Genomic DNA, 5,593 nt, shown 5'->3' on the forward strand with positions numbered 1-5,593 from the left:
CTTGCTATCAGCCTGATACTTTTTCTTCCCTTTCTTCACATCACTTTTACCTTTCCTTTCATCTTTCCTCTCACCTTTCTGTTCATCCTTACTATGCCTAATTCCCTTATCTTCAATATCACCATCACTATTACTACTATCACTATCACTTCCTTTCCCATTATCACCTACCTTAACCTTCTCTTCCACTACCAACCCATTCCCCGAAGCTGAGGACACTCCTCCGACTGCACCTTCACCCATTATAGTTTTCATCATCCCCATGACTTGCCCCATCATATCTTCCATTCGTTTCTCTATTCGTTCTTCATTCTCTCGCATCCTCATCTCAACACATTCTTCCACTCTCTCTACTGTCCCCTTTAACTCCCTAAGCCCCTTCTGCATCGCCGCATTCTCCCAGTTCAACCTCTCATTCTCTATTAGCAACCTCTCCTCACGCTCCTTACTCAGCCGCAATTCCTCCTTCAGTAACTTGTTCTGCTCTTCCATTTTCATCAACCTTAATCTAATTTCATATCCAAATGCAGTCCTTTGTCCAAGAGTCTAGCTTCAATCCCACCTCGGCAGTCCCTGTTCGGGCGCCAAAATAATGTGGCGGGATGTTAAAAAAACAAGCCCCACACACTGAATCACACCTACTGACAATGGTCCCACAACACAAACTTTCCCCTTACTTTATCAACTGGACTCTTGGACAAAAGGACAAACAAAACAAAACATAACCTTAAAACTATATATTTCTTACAAACTATAATAAATCCAACCAAAATCAACAGCATCAAAAACTTACACTAAATATACTATAAATACCATTCAAAAAAACGCAAAAAAAAAACCTAACAAACTTAAATTACACCGCACACCAACACCAAAAATAAATATATATATGAATTATCTTGTATAAATATTATTATGGGACACCAACACTGTCGCCACACACAAGCCAGACTGTCTTTACGGCACACTAACACAACTCTGTGTTTAACAGTTTACTGGGTGGCAATTTGCCACAACTACTTCCCTGATTGGGGTCATTGTTATCATCATCATCATATTCATCATCATCATCATCAGCAATCCTAATTCAAAGGCCAAGTCATCATCCGTTCAGAAATCCAAAAAACAGTCCAAAAGAAAAATCGTATACAGGCCAGGTCATCAACAGTTGAGCAATCAAATAGCGAAGTCTATATGCAATCCTTTTTTACAGGCCTGGTCATCAACAATAATCCGCTTTCTAAACTTGAGTCTCCCCAAAGGAGGAATCACGGCCTGCCAAAAATAAAGAAAGAAAAACACTTACGAACACTTCTAGCTAACTGAACTATCGCACTATAATCAAAGATAAATAATAAATTGTTCCTATCATTCACAATCACGACAAGCAAAGATAAACAAAACTGTACTTACTCAGAAAATCACAAATCACTTCCTCGCTGGTAAAGAAAAATAATAATTCCAGCGTTCACACAACTGACTCAGGACGCAGTCAATCAATAAAAGCATTCGCTCCGAAACATTCACCACTGTCGTAACCTAACTAAAAACATAAACAAACAATCTCATTTGTACCAACAGTCTTTCTCACCACAAACGATCGTTAACCTAACTACTTTCGCTCGCTAACACAATATCTCTCTCTCTCTCTCTCTCACTCTCTCTCTCTCTCTCTCTCTCTCTCTCTCTCTCTCAGGATTTGGCAAAAACCAAAAATAAATCCTCCACAATGTTATAAGCCCAGGGGGTCCAACAGGGAAAATAGCCCAGTGAGGAAAGGAAATAAAGAAAAATAAAATATGCTAAGAATTCTAACTACATTGAAATGAATATTTCCTATATGAACTTTAAAAACTATAACAAAACAAGAGGAATAGAAACTAGATACAACAGTGTGTCCGAGTGTACCCTCAAGCAAGAGAACTCTAACCCACAGTGGAGTAAAATGGTAGAGAGTCTAGGGCATTACCCAAGACTAGAGAACAATGGTTTCATTTTGGAGTGTCCTTCTCCTAGAAGAGCTGCTTACCATAGTTGAAGAGTCTCTTCTACTCTTACGAAGAGGAAAGTAGCCACTGAAATTAGAGTGCAGTAGTTAACCCTTTGAGAGAAGAAGAATAGTTTGGTAATCTCAGTGTTGTCAGGTGTATGATGACAGAGGAGAATCTGTAAAGAATAGGCCAGACTATTCGGTGTCTATGTAGGCAAAAGGAAAGAACCGTAACCAGAGAGAAGGGTCCTATGTAGTACTCTCTGGCCAATCAAAGGACCCCATAACTCTCTAGTGGTAGTATCTCAGCGGGTGGTTGGTGCCCTGGCCAACCTACTACCTTACTGTGAAGAAGTCCATTGTAAGTAACCCCTTATAAGTAATGTCCTTAATCACTTTTGGGCTGCAAAAGTAATCACTGTGTAGAAGTTCATTGTAAGTAACACCATATGAGTAATGTTCTTAATCACTTTTGGGTTTCAAAAGTAATAACTGGGAAAAAGTTCATTGTAAGCAACACCTTATAAGTAATGTTTTTAATCACTTTTGGGCTTCAAAAGTAATTACTGTGAAGAAATTCATTGTAAGTAACACCTTATGTTTAATGATCTTAATCACTTCTGGGCTTCAAAAGTGATTACTGTGAAGAAGTTCATTGTAAGTAACCCCTTATAAGTAATGTCCTTAATCACTTTTGGGCTTCAAAAGTAATCACTGTGAAGAAGTTCATTGTAAGTAACACCTTATGAGTAATGTTCTTAATCACTTTAGGGCTTCAAAAGTAATCACTGCGAAAAAGTTCATATGTATATATATATATATATATATATATATATATATATATATATATATATATATATATATATATATATATATATATATATATATATATATATATATATATGGGAGATAAAATGTCGTTATATTTTCTCATGTTAAGGATTTTAGTGTAACTTGAAGCTTCTGCAAGAAACCATTGTACGTGGTAAGCAGAAGTTATATTTAAAGATAAAAGTATAGTCTTTTAACAATAAAATTTCCCTAATGCATATAGAATATTACAAGTAGCTCCCGACAGTATAATTTATAAACATTCTTGTATTTTTTTTTTTTATTTGTATAAACCGCTGCCTAATCCAGAATATGTATAATTTTACTCAAAAGCCTTTGGTCGTGGAATTTAAGTGATTAAAAGAAGTTAAAAGGTAACACTAAAGTAAGAAATTGATATATGGAAAAATATACTGTGGTGTATAAAATCGTACTTCCTCGTAGCACCAAAGGATAAATGAATAATGTAGACATCATTTGAAGTTATCTGTGAAAGGCGATATCAGTTCTAAAACCGCTTTGGGGTATATTGGAAACATTATTTATGATGGTCGGTAATGGCAAGTAAAGGATTATCAATTAGAGAAATGGAGAACTATTCAGTGATTCCTATGTTCACCACATTATTTGCTGAGGCCTATCGCTATTTCAACACACATAATGTATAGGCTTCGAAGAGAGAGAGAGAGAGAGAGAGAGAGAGAGAGAGAGAGAGAGAGAGAGAGAAGAGAGAGAGAGAGAGAGAGAGAGAGAGAGAGAGAGAGAGAGAGAGAGAGAGAGAGAGAGAGAGGATACAAATGACCATTCAATTCTATAATGACAAGCTACAACTTTTCAAGTACGATCGCATTACAGACTGAAAATTCGGCCTAGTAACTTATTTCTCTTGAACGTATCTTTTTTATTTTTCCAAGAATAAGGGTCATTCTTGCCAAGCCGCAACCGGATGCCACTTAAGCCTGGAGCTTGTTGATTGTTAAAGAATCAGATCACGTCCCAAGGAAGAGGACTTCATCAAATTTACTAACGACCTCCGCCTTGGTCAACAGAGATTTCCATTCAGGGGGCGTCTTCAAGTTATGGGATTTGTATTTAAGCTACGCTCTTTTATTCCTATATATTTCAGAGTTCAGTGGACTTCTTTTAATTATTGCATTTCAGTTAAGAGTACTCTCTCTCTCTCTCTCTCTCTCTCTCTCTCTCTCTCTCTCTCTCTCTCTCTCTCTCTCTCTCTCTCTCTCTCTCGCTCTCTCTCTCTCGTAGTTTGTAATTCAATCTAGTTATTGCTGAGAACAAGATAGAAGCAGGTCATGATAGTTTCATCACTAAATTAGAGCATATATCTGATCTGTAAATATTCAAATTTATTTCAGTTAAATGAAGAATAGTTTTCAAAACTTCAGTAAAGAAACACATATATTCATAAGCATGAAACAACCACTATTTTCATTACATGAAGCCTATAAGATCAAATAACTGAAACATGAATGTTTTATCCTGAACCTTCTTCAACTGCTTCACTAATGTGATCACCCTAAATATTCTCTCTTTTTTTTTTTATTCAGCCAACAAATAGATCTCCAATCGAGAAGCTGACAGCATCGCTGGAATCTGTTGCAAATGTGCACGTGGACGCACTGTCCCTGGAAGCCAAATCCATCCAACTACCGAACGCAGTCAAAGCTGAAACGCACGTCTGGTTGACTTCTCTCCTTATGAATCCTCCGGATCAACTGTTATTAGTTCATCACCTTCAGGTATAGTTGCTCGTGTGGTCATTCTGTTTGTGTTAGTGTTTTTTTTTTTCAGATATTTTTTATATGGATTTTATGTTAAAACTTCTTCCTCTATTTTCAGTCAATATTCAATATGCAGATTTTTTTGTGAATGGGGAGGGGAGAGTCCTTAACTATCAGATATTTTCATCGTCATTTTTTGTTTCAACCTTTTCTTCTCTTTTCAGTCAAGACTCAGTATGCAAGTTTTCTATCTAGTTTCTTCATGACTTCTATTAATATTCATCATCAGGTTTCTGTATTGTGATTCATTGTATTTTCAAAATGGAGTTGATGATTGGTTTTGAGCTTTCTAACATCCTGACGTCAAAGGTAATTGATGCACACTTCATATTTTATGAATAAAGAATATAAAAAAACTCAACTTCAAACCCTAATTGCAAAGATGTCCTAATAAAAGTTAATTGTCTTTCAAAAGATCTGCTTCTGAAATAAATTCAAAAATAGTAAAATACATCCTGGCCAAGAATCTTGGAAAAGAGAGGGCAAAGGTCTTTGTGATCGGCAAAATTACTGTAAATTAGGAAAGAGAAAGCTCAATGATTTTATAATGATGAACAATGTTAAAAATCATTACAAATCCAGTTATTTTTGTGATGGAATTTTACTTAAATTACCGCCTTTTATGATGTTTTGATGTACCAGTCTAAAGTTTTGCCGATAAGAATGTCCAATTCCAATGCGTGGATAATGAGTTAATAATAAACTAATAAAGACATTCAATAAAATCACTCTATTTTTCTGACCATCCAATCTAACTGTATTTGGGATTTGTTGAGAAGAACAGTCTTAGAAATGTGTAGATTGTGTATTTATTATAGGTTGATATTAATTTATTTGTTTAATAAAACTTATCTATTAGCATGATTCAGACTTAATGTCTAAATATCTAGACTCTAGATCGGTAGTATATCAGAAATTATTTTATGTTTTTTTTTTTCCATATACAACAATCTATTTGTTTTCTTTAGTCTTT

The sequence above is a fragment of the Palaemon carinicauda genome, chromosome 18, assembly GCF_036898095.1.
Source record: "Palaemon carinicauda isolate YSFRI2023 chromosome 18, ASM3689809v2, whole genome shotgun sequence".
Classification (NCBI taxonomy): domain Eukaryota; kingdom Metazoa; phylum Arthropoda; class Malacostraca; order Decapoda; family Palaemonidae; genus Palaemon; species Palaemon carinicauda.